At 36.0% G+C, this 18,430-nt stretch overlaps 1 non-coding gene across 1 annotated transcript; it reads left to right on the top strand.

Annotated features, from left to right (window-relative positions):
• The first annotated feature begins 279 nt into the window (after positions 1-279).
• Positions 280-383, top strand: LOC112704525 (small nucleolar RNA R71). The gene has a single exon (XR_003155146.1). It is a non-coding gene; the product is annotated as a small nucleolar RNA R71 (small nucleolar RNA).
• Positions 384-18,430: the final 18,047 nt, after the last annotated feature.

Genomic DNA, 18,430 nt, shown 5'->3' with positions numbered 1-18,430 from the left:
ATCATGTTGACTTGTTGGGTCAATATTTTGTTCTGGGCCAGTGTGGTATTCAGAGCATCAATTTCAAGAACTCCCTTCTTCTGAGGCATCCCATTACTCACATGATTCCTCTCAGAGGTGTACATGAATTGGTTATTTGCAACCATGTCAATGAGTTCTTGAGCTTCTGCAGATGTTTTCTTTAGGTGAATGGATCCACCTGCAGAATGGTCCAGTGACATCTTAAAAAGCTCAGATAGATCATCATAGAATATATCTAAAATGGTCCACTTTGAAAGCATGCAAGAAGGACACTTTTTGGTCAACTGCTTGTATCTTTCCCAAGCTTCATAGAGGGATTCACCATCTTTTTGCTTGAAGGTCTGAACATCCACTCTAAGCTTGCTCAGCTTTTGAGGAGGAAAGAACTTGGCCAAGAAGGCCGTGACTAGCTTATCCCAAGAGTCCAGGCTATCTTTAGGTTGTGAGTCTAACTATGTTCTAGCCTTGTCTCTTACAGCAAAAGGGAAAAGCATGAGCCTGTAGACTTCAGGATCTACTCCATTAGTCTTAACAGTATCACAGATCTACAAGAATTCAGTTAAAAACTAATAGGGATCTTCTGATGGAAGTCCATGGAATTTGCAGTTCTGTTGCATCAGAGCAACTAGTTGAGGCTTCAGCTCAAAATTGTTTGCTCCAATGGCAGGAATTGAGATGTTTCTTCCATAAAGATTGAAAGTAGGTGTAGTATAATCACCAAGCATCCTCCTTGCGCCTCCACCATTGTTATTGGGTTCGGCCATGTCTCCTTCTTTTTCGAGATTATCTGTAAGGTTTTCTCTGGATTGTTGTACTTTAGCTTCACTTAGCTTCTTCTTCAGAGTCCTTTTAGGTTCAGGATCTGCTTCAACAAGAATGTCCTTGTCCTTGCTCCTGCTCATATAAAAAAGAAGAGAACAGAAAAGAAGAGTAATCCTCTATGTCTCAGTATAGAGATTCTTTTATATTAGTAGAAGAAAAGAAGAATAAGAATGAGAAGAGAAAAATTCGAACACACAGGAGAAGAGAGGGTTCGAATTTTGAGTAGAAGAGAAGTGTTAGTAAGTAAATAAATAAATAGAAGAAGATGAGAGGGAGATAATTTTAAAAATTGTTTTTGAAAAATAGTTAGTGATTTTCGAAAATTGAGAGAAGAAATACAATTAAAATTAAAATTTGAAACAATTAGTTAATTAAAAGAATTTTGAAAAAGAGTTAGGAATTTTTGAAAATTAGAGAGAGAAAAGTAGTTAGGTGGTTTTGAAAAAGATAAGAAATAGTAAAACAAACAAAAAGTCAATTAGTTAGTTGAAAAAGATTTGAAAATCAATTTTGAAAAGATAAGAAGTTAGAAAAGATTTTGAAATTGATTTTGAAAAAAAAGATATGATTGAAAAGATATGGTTGAGATTTGTTTTAAAAAAGATTTGATTTTTAAAATTAAAGTTGATTACTTGCCTAACAAGAAACTAAAAGATATGATTCTAGAATTTAAAGATTGAATATTTCTTAACAAGAAAGTAACAAACTTCAAATTTTTGAATCAATCACATTAATTGTTAGTAAAGTTTTCGAAAATCATGAAGTAAAGATAAGAAAAAGATTTTGAAAATCAATTTTAAAAATATTTTCGAAAATATAAAAGAAAAAAAAGAAAAGATTTGATTTTGAAAAAGATTTTGAAAAGATAAGATTTTTAAAATTGAAATCTTGACTTGACTAACAAGAAACAACTTATTTTAAAAAATTTTGACTAAGTCAACCCAAAGATTTCGAAATTTATGAGAGAAATAAGGAAAAGATATTTTTTATTTTTTTAATTTTTAATGAGGAGAGAGAAAAACACAAATATGACCCAAAACATGAAAATTTTGGATCAAAACCAATGATGCATGCAAGAGCACTATGAATGTCAAGATGAACACCAAGAACACTTTGAAGATCAAGATGAACATCAAGACTTATTTTTGAGAATTTTCAAGAAAAGAAAAACATGCAAGACACCAAACTTAGAAATTTTTTTATGCTTAGACACTATGAATGCAAAAATGCATATGAAAAACAACAAAAAAACACAAAACAAGAAAATTTAAAGATCAAACAAGAAGACTTGTCAAGAACAACCTGAAAATCATGAAGAATACCATGCATGAGTTTTTTTTCAAAAAATGCATAAGTTTTAAAGACATGCAATTGACACCAAACTTAAAAATTGACACTAGACTCATACAAGAAACACAAAATATTTTTTATTTTTATGATTTTATTAATTTTGGGTTTTTTGAAAATTTCTTTTTGGAAAAATGAAAATAAATAAATAAATAAAATTTTGAAAGATTTTTGAAAACTTTTTGAAAAGAAAATTACCTAATTTGAGCACAAGATGAACCATCAGTTGTCCAAACTCAACAATCCCCGGCAACGGTGCCAAAAACTTGGTGCACAAAATTGTGATCATCAACAATGGCGCCAAAGACTTGGAGCTCTCAAACGTGAATCACACTTTGTCACAACTTCGCACACCTAACCAGCAAGTGCACTAGGTCGTCCAAGTAATAAACCTTACGTGAGTAAGGGTCGATCCCACGGAGATTGTCGGTATGAAGCAAGCTATGGTCATCTTGTATATCTCAGTCAGGTGGATTCTAATAGTTATAATGGTTTTCAAATATAAAGATAGAGATACTTATGTAATTCATTGGTGGGAATTTCAGATAAGTGTATGGAGATGCTTTGTCCCTTCTAAATCTCTGGTTTCCTACTGCCTTCATCCAATCCTTCATACTCCTTTCCATGGCAAGGTGTATGTTCGGGTTTCACCGGCGTCAATGGCTACCTCCCGTCCTCTCAGTGAAAATGGTCCAAATGCTCTGTCACAGCACGGCTAATCATCTGTCAGTTCTCGATCATGTTGGAATAGAATCCAATGATTCTTTTGCGTCTGTCACTACGCCCAACACTCGCGAGTTTGAAGCTCGTCAAAGTCATCCCCTTCCAAATCCTACTCGAAATACCACAGATAAGGTTTAGACTTTCTAGATCTCAGGAATGGCCGCCAATAATTCTAGCTTATACCATGAAGACTCCGATCTTTCGGAATGGAGGCTAAGAGATACGCGCTCGATCTAAGGTAGAACGGAAGTAGTTGTCAGGCACGCATTCATAGGTGAGAATGATGATGAGTGTCACGGATCATCACATTCATCATGTTGAAGTGCAGGAATATCTTAAAATAAGAATAAGTTGAATTGAATAGAAGAATAATAGTAATTGCAAACTCGAGGTACAACAGAGCTCCACACCTTAATCTATGGTGTGTAGAAACTCCACCGTTGAAAATACATAAGTGATAAAGGTACAGGCATGGCCATGAGGCCAACCTCCAAAATCTAAGAACTAAACGTCCAGAGATAGATACCAAGATGTCTAATACAATAATAAAAAGTTCTATTTATATTAAACTAGTTACTAGGGTTTACATAAATAAGTCTTAGTGAAAAAATCTACTTCCGGGGCCCACTTTGGTGTGTGCTTGGGCTGAGCTTGAGCTTTACACATGCAGAGGCTTTTCTTGGGGTTAAACGCCAAGTTGTAACATGTTTTTGGCATTTAACTCTGGTTTGTGACGTGTTTCTGGCGTTTTACTCTAGAATGCAGCATGGAACTGGTGTTGAACGCCTGTTTGCATCGTCTAAACTCGAATAAAGTATGAACCATTATATACTGCTGGAAAGCCCTGGATATCTACTTTCCAACGCAGTTGAGAGGGCGCCATTTGGAGTTCTGTAGCTAAGAAAGAAAGAAAGAAAGAAAGAAAAGGGAAGTTACGAAGAAGAGAAATCGTTTTTTCTGAAAAGTGAAAATTCAAAATAGAGAGGCTAAGAGAAACGATGCAATTAAAATCCAATTAATGAGGGTACTAAACCCTCACCTATTCCCAAGGCTAAAAGCGCTAATGCAAAAGCGCGCGCTTTTAAAGATGAAGCAAAAGAAAACGTTCCACACAATTTTTTATAGCGTTCTTCTTTTCGAATATGGAACGTTTTCTTTTGCTTCTTCTTTAAAAGCGCGCGTTTTTGCATTAGCGCTTTTAGCCTTGGGAATAGGTGAGGGTTTAGTACCCTCATTAATTGATTTTTAATTGCACCGTTTCTCTTAGCCTCTCTATTTTGAATTTTCACTTTTCAGAAAAAACAGTTTCTCTTCTTCGTAACTTCCCTTTTCTTTCTTTCTTTCTGTACACATGGGACAAAATTGTGCTAGACGCACAACGTCCGCACCCTTCACGCGCAACTCTCTGTTTAGACCGTTGGATGTAGCACTCTCCCCACACCATTTTAGGATGGTGGTTTTTCGGGAGTGACGCGTACGCATGGGTCATGCATACGCGTGGGTGGTTGGAATTTTAGGGTCACGCGTACGCATGCATGGGTGCTCTGTTTTTCAAAATTTTTCAAGTTCTAGCACCAAACCAAGCTTTCCAAACATCCAAACAGTCATCTAAACACCACCAAACCTTATTAAACATACTAAACTACTAAATAAACTCAAAAAACCAAACTAAACATGAAATTAAACTTATTTACCAATATATACAAAAGAGAAAAATGAAAAGATGTTACCATGGTGGGGTATCTCCCACCTAACACTTTTATTTATTGTCCTTAAATTGGACAATTAGGAAGCTCCTTGTCATGGTAGCTTGTGCTTGAACTCATCTTGAAACTTTCACCAATGCCTGGACTTCCAATAGGCTCCAACATCCAAAATTAATATCTCCAAGCTTTGATGAAGTTCCACACAAGCTAAGGGCTTCTAAAATTGATCCTCTTGTATGCCGGGATCCCAAGCCTTGTTTTTACACCCATCTTCAAGTTGATAATCATTATTCCATCCGGGTGATTTACAATCCGAATTCTCCTTTAGGCACCCAAACAACTTCCTAGACCCAAGCATTCTATCTCTACATCAACCCTTGCACTTCAACTTTGATGATCTAACCGTAGTGAACCTTGATTTACTATGCCAACCACTAACAATCTCCCTTTTGCTCTTAAAGCCACAAAGAGCTCTAAGTTTCCTATCCCTCTCAAGCAAATCATATTCAAGTGGGAGAGTAAAGTTTAGGGATAAGAGATTTACCCACTTGAATGAAAGAATGGATGGTTGCTTAGGGAGAGGTGTTTCCAATGGCCTTGCAAGCTCAACTCCCTTGTGTTTTTCTTGATTTACCTCCACCTCTTGGTAGTTTTCTTCCAAGCCAATTTCTTCTTCATTGCTTACCAAGGGTATGGGAGGTTGTACTTCTTTTTCTTTGGCCTTTATTCCATGTCCAATGGGAGAGGATTCAATTGTAGATAAGAACACATCAATGATTAAATCAATTTCTTTCAATTCTTTGCTCATGACATGCTTTGGAAGATACGCACCCTCCTCAACATCAAATTCAAACTTCTTAGATGGAGGCTCTATAAATTTTGGCTCCCATGGACTTTCAACATCTCCTAAGTCTTCAACCACTTCTTCCTCTTTGGTAACTATGGCTTCCTCCAATTATTCTAATACAAAACTCCACTCCTCATCCTCCACTTGGGTTTCCAACCTCTCTTTCATACTACACTCTTCTATTGATTCTCTACATGTGACCATGGGAGTGCTTTTAGCGCATAAGCGTTAGGAGGCTAAGTTAGTTACTACCTTGGTCAAGGTAGCCATGAATTCTTCTTACCTCCTTTGAAATTCAAGCCGCTCTTGAAGAATGGTATGAAGCTCCCTTTGCTCTTGGAGAATGGTGCAAAGGGGGTTATCTATTAGGGATTATAGTGGATATGAGGGTTCATTATTTGGAGGAAAGGGTTCATAATAAGAAGGTGGTTCATCTTGGTAAGGGCATGGATATGGTGTATATGGAGATAGTTCTATGTATGGTTCACATGGCTCGTAAGGTGGTTAGTATGGTGGATATGAATTAGGATCATATGAAGGAGTATGGTGGTATGGGGTTTATGAGTATGGTGGTTGAGGGCTATGTTGAAGAGGGGTTTCATAGGTATATGGTGGTGGTTGTTGATAATCACAAGGAGATCCATCATAACCATTGGATTGGTATAAATCATAGTATGGTTCCTGCTCATAGTACATTGGTGGAGGTTATTGCCATGAAGGTTGATCAAATGCATGAGGCTCCTCCCACCTTTGATTATTTCATCCTTGATGCATATCCTCATTGAAATTTCAATTTCCTACAACATAGTTGTAACCACACTCATAGCCAAAAGGGTGAGAATTCATAGTAGCAATGGAAAATAAAAACAAATATTAATAAGAAATGAGAAAACAAAGACCTAAAGCTAGAAAACACTAACAAACAAGCAAAATCAATTATTCACAATATTAACATATATACAATAACCAATAATAAGGCACACATTTGTAATTCCCTGGCAACAGTGCCAAAAACTTGATGGAGGATTATTGTTGGTTAGGAATTTTCATAAAAATAATTCTGTTGATAGTATAGTTCCAAACCAACAAATAATCACTAGCCAAGAGTACCAAAATATACTCTAAAAATCAACCAAGCATTTTATCAAACACTTGGAAGGCACTAAAAGGAAAGCATGGTAAAATTGCAAGGAATATAAATTCTACAACTACCCCATGGAAGAAAATGACAATAACTAATCAAATAAGCAACATTAAATATGAAATACTTCAAATTGCATTAATAGGAATTAAAATTAACAAAGTGTCATAAACATAAAGGCAACAAAGTAAAGGAAATAGCAATTAAAACTAAAAGAGCAAAGATGTAGCAACAAGAAATTGAAAGGAAAACTAAATTAAAGCAAGATTAAAACCTAAATCTAAGAGGGATCTAACCTAATTCTAGAGAGAAGAGAGAGCTTATCCCTCTAGAATTCTAACCTAAAACATGGTAAAAACTAATTATGACTGCTTTCTCCATTCCCATCCAATTCTTGGGTTCAATAGCATCAGAAATAATTTGGATTTGGGCCTGGATGGCTCAGAAATCGCCCTCAGTGTATTGCCTTAAGTTGATCACGTGCCACTTGTCACGCGTACGCGTGGGTGACGTATATGCGTCAATTGGCAAATGACCTTCTCACGCATATGTGTCATTATGAATCCTCCGAATCTTCATTTCTTCATGATTTCTCCACTTTGCATGCTTTTCTCTTCACTTTTCCAATCCAATCATTGCCCTATAAACTTGAAATCACTCAACAAACATATCAAGGCATCGAATGGAATTAAAGTAAATTAAAATTAACTATTTTAAGGCCTAAAAAGTATGTTTTTACTCTTAAGCATAATTTAGGAGAAATTCATAAAACCATGCTATTTCATTGAATAAATGTAGGAAAAGTTGGTAAAATCTACCAAATTCAATACAAGATAAACCATAAAATTATGGTTTATCACTCACTTTCTTTCTAGGCTTGCAAATCAAGAAAACTGCAAAGGGTATTTTTGTTCATCAAGAAAAATATGCCAAAGAACTTGTCAAGAAATTTGGGCTAGAATGTGCTAAGCCAATGGGAACTCTCATGTATCCCAACATCAAGCTAGACAAGGATGAGCATGCTAGAGATGTGGATGAGACAAGATATAGGGGAATGATTGGTTCCTTAATGTATCTTACTTCCTCAAGGCCTGATATAATTCAAAATGTTGGTGTGTGCTCACGATTTCAATCAAAGCCCAAGGAATCCTATATGTCTGCTGTTAAAAGGATCATCCGATATGTGCTTGGTACCATTAATTATGGTTTATGGTATCCCAAAACTGATTAATTCCTTTTAATTAGTGGGTTATTGTGATGCGAATTTTGCTGGAGATAGAGTTGATAGAAGAAACACCAGTGGCATGTGTTACTTTCTTGGAACTCAATGTATGGTCAAGCAAGAAGAAAGCAATAGTGGCTTTGTCCACTGCCGAAGATGAGTATATTATAGCCTCTTTTTGTTGCTCTCAATTATTATGGTTGAAAACTCAATTGGCTAATTATAAACTGAAAGCATCTAATATTCTATTATTTTATGACAATATGAGTGCTATAAATATTTCAAAGAACCTTGTGTTACACTCAAGAACAAAGTGAATTGAGGTTAGATTTCATTCCATAAGAGAACATGTGATTCATCTATAATTTTTTTGATTTTCTGCATGTTCTGGTTTGGTGTTTTGTCTCACAGATTGAGATAAGATTATTCTGGACAGATGATGAGTAGGCTTCATTAACTCATTGTGATGCTACCTGGACTCGTTGATAGCACGTTATATTTGATGAATCTGGTGTGTTTGCTTGTCTACTATCATGTGGGCCACCTATGTTGGAACACCTTGGGCCCACTTTGGACTTGGATCTTTGAATTTTTTTGGTCCCAAAATTTAACATTTTTTTACATGTTGGGCTTACCTTAAACTTGTTTTTCATTCACTTTCAAATTTATTTTAAATAAAATTTCTGAAATTAAAATTACATTAGTTACAACTGTGAAATTCAATGTTTCTCAAAGTTTTCATTTTTATCCGTTTCAAGCTGAGACCTTTGCACTACCCCAGGTCTATATTAATGCTCCACTACATGCACTATTTCACACACAACTCTCTCCACTCCTTTACTCCACTCTTCACATTCTGTAGTTGACCAGTGATCTAGTTTGCAAGATGAGAGCTGTTTGTAGATGTTCTCACAATGGTGTCCATACTTTCCGTTCTGATCCGTCCACTCCCATCTCCTTAAACTCCCAATCCTCTCCTTCCCCATCTCCTACCAACTCTCTTCCTACCTCTCCTTTAAACACTGTTCCTAAAATGGCTTACATCAAAATTACTGCTCATCGTCTTGGCATGACTCTTTGGCCAACCACCTCTCAGCCAAATACTTCTCAGCCAAGTTCCTCTCAACCCAGTTCATCCCATGGTAAGAGACCCATTCGTGAAGAAGAAGAAGATATCTCTCCATCCCCTGCTCGTCATAGTTGCGGTACAATCATTAATTTTCAACTTCATTTTGTTTCTAAACCTAAACTCTCAAATCCCATTGCCTATAAATCCTTCTATGCTAATTTTCCAAAAGGTTCCTAAGATTCCCGTCGCTACAACTCCTTCATGAACCATATGTTTTTCTACAAAGACATTAGTCAGTGCATTATCTGTTCTCATAAACTTGTCAATCTCGAAAAACTTCCTAGAAAAGGTCTAAACTTTATGCCTTTGTTCGCATGTCAAGGATGGATCCACATCCTCTCCATTCGTGAAAAAGTCTACCTTGATCTGGTAAGATAGTTCTATAGTAACATGTCCTACAAAGAAGGGAGAATTGCTTCCTTTGTCAAGCACCATTATTCTCGATAAGTATTATATCAACAAAGCCCTAGATTACCAGGACAGGGGACTAGATATGTTCACCTCTGGTAAGTGGGATGAGTCTCTGAATATGTCATACTTTGAAGTCCTAGGGACTGTTTGTATCAATATTCCTCTACTTAAAGGTACCACTCCCACACACAAATCACTTGGTCCAGTTGATAGAGCAAAACTATCGGCTAAGAATCTCTCAGTAAAAAGAGTAATAACTTTGTTGTAGATATAGTTCTCAACCAACTAGTAATGCTCGATCAAAGTTTAGATTTTCTAATCAAAACATGTAAACCGAGATCAAGGGTAATTCAACCTCGAGTCATTCTTCCCTAGGATGCAATTGAAGCGTCACTTCCTTGGTTGTTAAGAAAAAGGGGATTTTGAAATCAAGAAATGAAATATTAAAAGAACTATGAAATCAAAGAACTAAGCAATGATCAAAATTGGAATTAATGCAAGCAAAAAGGAAACAAGATCAAAACTAGTGAAAATGCTATAAATGCATAAAAAGAGCCTTGACTTGGGAATGAGAGTCCAAGGAATCCTATCATTGCCATAACCATAACTATGGTAATTATCATGAGTTATTCTCACTTAGTTAACCCTAAACATCGAGGATTAAGTCAAGCAAGCATAATTGACCTTAATCCATAAGTCCAAGCTAACTTATCAAACTAGCTAATAAAAAGCTAGCTTTAATGGAAACAAGAGTCAACTAACTCCCCAAGAATTACCACTAAATGTCAGATATTATGACTCTAGTATCCTAGGAACTCAAACCCTAAGCCAAGGTGTGAAAATCTACTCAAAATTATCAAGTGGCATTTTCACAAACACTTGGTGGGCATATAACCAAAACATGAGAAATTGTAAAGGAAAATAAAAACTATAATCGAACTATTCACAAAACCAAAAATAAACATCCAAACAAATATAAAGAAAGCATAAAATATTAAATGCATTAATCAAAACTTCAAGAAACTCAAAGTTGCAAATATGAACAAAGTAACTTGATCCAAAGCAAATGAAAATAAATGTGCTATAATGAAAGAGGGAATTAAGAGTACTTACAATTAAAGAAGCAAAATCCAAAATCAAAGCTTGCTATAAAATGCTACAATGGAAATTGATAAACCCTAAGAGAGCATTCTACTCTACACTACTCCTACTCCTAAAATTATGTTCTACCTAATAAAATCTAATCTAAAGTGAGCTCCCTTGATATATGTTGAATTTCCCTTGATATAGCACTTCAATTCAGCCTTCAAGCCTTCCAAAATGGGCCAAAACCCCTCAGAAATCGTGCAGCATGTGTTTCATTAATGAAATCACGTGTTAGGTCCTGTGCGTACGCACACTTGGCTGAATGTTCTTCCGTGCGTACGCACAGGTAGCTGTCCGTACGCACACATGCTAATTCCTTCTTGTGCGCACGCACGCTTTCTTGTGTGCACACACACATGGCTGTGTGTATTTTTCCTTATTTTCTTCATATTTTCTCCCATGTACATGCTTCCTTCCACTTTTGCCTAGCCAAGCTTACCTAAATGACCTGAAATCGCTCAAGAAATATATCACGGCATTGAATGGTATAAAAGTAGAATTAAATTGCTCAATTTAAGCACAAAATTGTATGTTTTAACATTTAGGATCAAATTAGGGAGAAATCACAAAAGTATGCTATTTTGGTGCTTAAGTGTAAGTTTATGTGAAAAAATCCATCCAAATTGAGTCAAAATATATCATCAAATATGGATTCATCACCAGTCCGTGTCCAGTTGTACAGGATTGTGAATCACAACATTCTGCCTCAAAGTGGCTCTTTTCAATGAGTTTCATTCTATGATACACTGGTTATATTTGCTCTTCTTTCCAAAATCTCCATTTCATTTGCTTACTTAGTAATGAGGCACATGCATGCCTGAGTTAGTTCAAAACATGCTTTACCTTATGCCATATTGCTCACTAAAATTTTTCAATATTATAATGTTAGTTTTGGGGCTAAGATTTCTCGAGAATGTAATTCTTACATAAAAGGTAGTGGTGTAGTAAAAAGAACATCAACTAAGCACTGCAGCACTGATGAAGACATTGACGCTCCATCCCATGATGATCCACTAATTCCCAAATCACATTCCTCTAAGATCAGAGAATCCTGACTGAAATCATAAAGAATGTGCTCCAAAAATTTGTTAATTTGACTAATCTTCTTATCAACTATGGGGTTGAGCGCAAAAGGGCTGAAATTATGGAGGAAAATGCACTTAAGAAAACTAAAGGCAGGATTTACGGATTCTCAGGAACTATATGGAAGAGATTGAGGCTAGCTTCACCACTACTGATAATGAGGATGATAATGAAGCCTCTGATGAATCAAATTCTGATGCCTAAACTTTTTCATCTCTATTGTGACTTGGACTATTCTCTTAGACTCCTTTTATTTCATTTTGGATGACAGTAAACACTTAACTATTTTGATATTTAAAAATTGTCTGTGTTTAGACACTAACAATTTTTTGGAGGTCTTTCATTTTCTTCTTTGATGTCAAAAAAAGGAGAAAAGAAAAATGGATGTTAGGATTGGCTTAGAAATATCTGGATTAGGATGATGACTTGGTGACACTTGTGACACTTATCTTATAAATTGTTGATTTTATTTGCTGTGTTATTGTTAGTTATTGTTACCTTGTTATATTGTATTAGTTTTTGGCTATTTTGTGTAATATCTATTTCAAGAGGAAGCCATGATTAAGGGAGAGCATCATACAACACCATAAAATTTTGGATGGTCATCAAAGGGAAATACTCTTAACTCAATTCAGTTAAAAGTTTAAATCAATTTGTCCTCTTTATCATATTTGTCATCAAGAGGGAGATTATTGAGTTAAGATTGATTTTGATAAATAATTATGATGACAAACATTTATTGGGTTAAAAGTCTAATTATAGTTTAATGTGTGTACTTATGATGCAAGCCCATTATTGTTTAAGTATTCCCTCAATGCATCAATTCAAGGTATAAGCCCATAATACCTTTAACAAGCACCTTTTAGTAAAACAAGCAAAGGAAAAAGGCACCCATATAATCATGCTTGAAATAAAAGAAGAAAAGGTAAAAGGACATAAGATATTATTATTGGACAGCTGGGGCTATAGGAAAGAAACAAAACACAAGAAAAATCTCACTACTACAAAGACATCAGAGGAACAACATTCAAAAATAAGAACAAAATACAACATGCAAGAGCAACAAAGCAACACAAGAACAGCAGAGGTAATGGAGAAATTTCACAAAGAGTGGATATGGTGGAGTAGCTCCTCAACAAGTAGAGTTAGTGGAGCCGAATGAAAAAAAATTGCATGCAATTGGAGACAGCACTAACAGGTTGATGGTGCATGTTATTGGAAGAGACAATAAAGAACAAATGGAAAGAGTAAGCTGATTCTATAAAAGAGGCCTCACTTTAACATTTGAAAGCAAGAAAAAAGTGAGCAATTCAAGAGCATCATCTCAACATAATTGAGCTGAATTCTTTTTCTTCTACTTGAGCTTTATTTCAGATTTTTTTTGTTATATCTATCTAATGTCACCTTTCTGTATTTGAGAAAAAGGCTAATTATGTGAGTAGAAAAAGTCATGAAAGAAGAGACAAGAGAGATGCATGAAAAATCCAAAATAATTGTTTCTATGTAATTTGGTTTTAGTGAACTATGATTAGTTCTCCTTACCAAGTTGGGATAGTTCTTGGTGGTGTGTTGAATCTGGTTAGATTCTCCTTCTAAGTTGGGACAACACTTGAGAAACTGAGTTTTGGGGTAGAAAGCTTAGTGAAAGATATTAGATGAATTAGATTGTAATTTATTAGTAAAAATTCTACCATAGTTGTGGTGGAGACTAGACATAGGTTTCATGGCACTTAAAAACTGAACTAGGATATATACCGACCTCTTTCTTTTCTTTCCTTCTCTGTTTCTATTCGGTGTATGAGACAAAACGAAAACAATCTCCTATATATTTAGTTTTTGCGAAAACAGAACTTAAGAAATTCAATTCTAAGTTAACTTGATTCAACCCCTTCTCAAGTTCTAGCGGTTCTATTAATATTATATCAGATTAAAACCAATTGTGAACAGAACAAATGATTTATTAATGCTCAACATAGTTTAACAAAATTTATTTACTATTATTATCTATAGGTTATATAACAAATAATTAATAATTATATATATATAATGAGAATGACATTTTATGTGAAAATGTGAAAATATATTTATAGTTAATGAATTTAGTTTACATAGCTAAGATTAAATGTGACTAATAAAAAATTTACAAACAATGTATTTAATATTGTCATTGAATTCACGAGATAGAATGCATTTAATAACCATTGTATTTATAATTATTGTCTTTAATTTTTGATGAGCGGATAATTTGTACGCTTTTTGGCATTGTTTTTAGTATGTTTTTAGTATGATCTAGTTAGTTTTTAGTATATTTTTATTAGTTTTTAGTTAAAATTCACTTTTCTGGACTTTACTATGAGTTTGTGTGTTTTTCTGTGATTTCAGGTATTTTCTGGCTGAAATTGAGGGACCTGAGCAAAGATCTGATTCAGAGACTGAAAAGGACTGCAGATGCTGTTGGATTCTGACCTCCCTGTACTCGAAGTGGATTTTCTGGAGCTACAGAAGCCCAATTGGCGCGCTCTCAACGGCGTTGGAAAGTAGACATCCTGGGCTTTCCAGCAATATATGATAGTCCATACTTTGCCCAAGATTTGATGGCCCAAACCGGCGTTCAAAGTCACCCTCAGAATTTCCAGCGTTAAACGCCGGAACTGGCACCAAAGTGGGAGTTAAACGCCCAAACTGGCATAAAAGCTGGCGTTTAACTCCAAGAAGAGTCTCTACACGAAAATGCTTCAATGCTCAGTCCAAGCACACACCAAGTGGGCCCGGAAGTGGATTTTTATGTCATTTACTCATCTCTGTAAACCCTAGGCTACTAGTTCTCTATAAGTAGGACCTTTTACTATTGTATTTTCATCTTTGGATCATTTTAGAGCTTTTGATCATGTTTTTATGATTGAACCCTCTTTGGGAGGCTGGCCATTCGGCCATGCCTAGACCTTGTTCTTATGTATTTTCAACGGTGGAGTTTCTACACACCATAGATTAAGGTGTGGAGCTCTGCTGTACCTCGAGTATTAATGCAATTACTATTGTTCTTCTATTCAATTCCGCTTGTTCTTGTTCTAAGATACCACTTATTCTTCAACTTGATGAATGTGATGATCCGTGACACTCATCATCATTCTCACCTATGAACGTGTGACTGACAACCACCTCCGTTCTACCTTAGATTGGGTGGATATCTCTTGGATTCCTGATACACGATGCATGGTTGATCGCCTGACAACCGAGTGCTCGCCTGACAAACGAGCCAGCCATTCCGTGAGATCAGAGTCTTCATGGTATAGGCTAGAACTGATGGCGGCATTCAAGAGAATCCGGAAGGTCTAACCTTGTCTGTGGTATTCTAAGTAGGATTCAATGATTGAATAACTGTGACATGCTTCAAACTCCTGAGGGCGGGGCGTTAGTGACAGACGCAAAAGAATCACTGGATTCTATTCCGGCCTGATTGAGAACCGACAGATGGATAGCCGTGCCGTGACAGGGTGCGTTGAACATTTCCACTGAGAGGATGGGAGGTAGCCACTGACAACGGTGAAACCCTTGCATAAGCTTGCCATGGAAAGGAGTAAGAAGGATTGGATGAAGACAGTAGGAAAGCAGAGAGACGGAAGGGACAGCATCTTCATACGCTTATCTGAAATTCCTACCAATGAATTGCATAAGTATCTCTATCTTTATCTTTATGTTTTATTCATCATTCATAACCATTTGAGTTTGCCTGACTAAGATTTACAAGGTGACCATAGCTTGCTTCATACCAACAATCTCTGTGGGATCGACCCTTACTCGCGTAAGGTTTATTACTTGGACGACCCAATACACTTGCTGGTTAGTTGTGCGAAGTTGTGTTTATGCCATGGTATTGAACACCAAGTTTTTGGGTTCATCACCGGGGATTAATTGATTTGTGAAATGTAGTGATCACAATTTCGCGCTAGCAAGTTTTTGGCGCCGTTGCCGGGGATTGTTCGAGTATGGACAACTGACGGTTCATCTTGTTGCTTAGATTAGGTATTTTTTTTTCAGAATTCTTGAAGATGAATTCTAGTGTTTCATAATGATATGTTGAAGTCTGGCTGGCTGTGAAGCCATGTCTAATTTCATTGGACCAAGGTTTCAACTTATCATCACAAGAGCTTGTTGATTTCTATCAATCTTGCTATTGGAGCAGTGATCTGCAAAGGCTTGGCTGGCCATTGGCCATGTCTAGTGTTTTGGACCGAAGCTTTCTTTGAAAGCTTGGCTGGCTGTGAAGCCATGTCTAGTTCCTGGACCGGAGTCTTAGACTAAACATTGCATGATCCCTGGAATTCTCATTAAGAATTTTGATACCTTTCTCCACTTTATTTTCGAAAAAGCACAAAAAATTTACAAAATCATAAAATCCAAAAAATTTCTTGTTTGAGTCTAGTGTCTCATTTTAAGTTTGGTGTCAATTGCATGTTTCTGTCCTTTTTGCATTCATGCATTTGTCTTCATTTAATCTTCAAGTTGTTCTTGATGATTTCATTACTCTGATCTTTGAATTCTCTTGACTTGAGTGTTTATGTGTCTCATATGCATTCTCATTAGTGTCAGTAGTATACAAACTGCTAAGTTTGGTGTCTTGCATGCATTGTTATTTGATTTTAGTTGCATTTTGATTATTCCTCACTATTAAAAATCCAAAAATATTTTCAATTTGTGTCTTTTCAAGTCAATAATACAGAGAATTGAAGATTCAGAACATACTGCAGAAGAATTACACAGAAAAAGCTGGGCGTTCAAAACGCCCAGTAAAGAAGACAGACTGGCATTTAAACGCCAGCCAGGATGCCTGGCTGGGCGTTTAACGCCCAAAAGGGTAGAATTTTGGGCGTTAAACGCCAGAATGTGCACCATTCTGGGCGTTTAACGCCAGGATGGCACAAGAGGAAAGATTCTGTTTTCAATGCAATTTTTTTTTTCAAGTTTTCATAGTTTTTCAAAATCAAATCTTTTTCAAATCATATCTTTTCAATCAAATCTTTTTCAATATCAATTTCTTTCTATTTTCAAAGATACTTGCTACCAATTAATGATTTGATTCAACATTTCAAGTATGTTGCCTTTTCTGTTAAGAAAGGTTTAATGTTTGAATCATATCTTTTCTTGATAGCCAAGTCATTAATTTTCAAAATCAAATCTTTTTAAAATGTTTTTCAAATCATATCTTCTCAATCACTTTTTTTTAAAACTAATCATATCTTCTTAACCACATCTTTTTCAAAATAGTTTTCAATCAAATCTTTTTGATTTCTAATTTCAAAATCTTTTTCAAAAATCACTTTACTTCTTTCCCACTTTTATTTTCGAAAATCAATTAGTGTTTTTCAAAATGTTTTCAAAATCTTTTACTTAATTTTCGAAAATTACTTCTCTTCTTTTCACATCCTTCTATTTATGGACTAACACTATTCCTTAATGAACAATTCGAACTTCATCTCTCTTGATAAGTTCGAATTTTCTACTTCTGCCTTCTATTTTTCTTTTCCTCTGACACCTCAAGGAACCTCTATACTGTGACATAGAGGATTCCACATTTTCTTGTTCTCTTCTCTTTCTTATGAGCAGGAGCAAGGACAAAAGCATTCTTGTTGAGGCTGACCCTGAACCTGAAAGGACCTTGAAGCGAAAGCTAAGAGAAGCCAAGGAACAACTCTCTGTAGAGGACCCAACCGAATTCTTCAAAGAAGAAGAACACATGGCAGCCGAAAACAACAACAACAACAACAATGCAAGGAAGGTGCTGGGTGACTTTACTGCACCTACTCCCGACTTCTATGGGAGAAGCATCTCTATCCCTGCCATTGGAGCAAACAACTTTGAGCTTAAGCCTCAATTAGTTTCTCTAATGCAACAGAATTGCAAGTTCCATGGACTTCCATTGGAAGATCCTCATCAATTCTTAGCTAAATTCTTGCAAATTTGTGACACTGTCAAGACTAATGGGGTTGACCCTGAGGTCTACAGACTTATGCTATTCCCTTTTGCTATAAGAGACAGAGCTAGGACATGGTTGGACTCACAACCTAAAGAAAGCCTGAACTCTTGGGAAAAGCTAGTCAATGCCTTCTTGGCAAAGTTCTTTCCACCTCAAAAATTGAGTAAGCTTAGAGTGGAAGTCCAAACCTTCAGACAGAAGGAAGGAGAATCCCTCTATGGAGCTTGGGAAAGATACAAACAATTGATCAGAAAGTGTCCCTCTGATATGCTTTCTGAATGGAGCATCATAGGTATTTTCTATGATGGTCTGTCTGAACTGTCCAAGATGTCTTTGGATAGCTCTACTGGAGGATCTCTTCATCTAAAGAAGACGCCTACAGAAGCTCAAGAACTAATTGAAATGGTTACAAATAACCAATTCATGTACACTTCTGAAAGAAATCCTGTGAACACTGGGACTAATCAGAAGAAAGGAGTTCTTGAGATTGACACTCTGAATGCCATATTGGCTCAGAACAAAATATTGACTCAGCAAGTCAATATGATTTCTCAAAGTCTGTCTGGATTGCAAAATGCACCAAGCAGTACTAAGGAAGCTTCATCTGAAGAAGAAGCTTATGATCCTGAGAACCCTTCAATGGAAGAGGTGAATTACATGGGAGAACCCTATGGAAACACCTATAATCCTTCATGGAGAAATCATCCAAATCTCTCATGGAAGGATCAACAGAGACCTCAACAAGGTTTCAACAATAGTAATGGTGGAAGAAACAAGTTTAGCAATGGCAAGCCTTTTCCATCATCTTCTCAGCAACAGACAGAGAGTTCTAAGCAGAACACCTCTGACTTAGCAACC

This window comes from Arachis hypogaea, chromosome 7, assembly GCF_003086295.3.
Source record: "Arachis hypogaea cultivar Tifrunner chromosome 7, arahy.Tifrunner.gnm2.J5K5, whole genome shotgun sequence".
Taxonomy (NCBI): Eukaryota; Viridiplantae; Streptophyta; class Magnoliopsida; order Fabales; family Fabaceae; genus Arachis; species Arachis hypogaea.
Note: the sequence above shows the minus strand (reverse complement) of the source record. Positions and strands in the feature narration are given on the sequence as shown.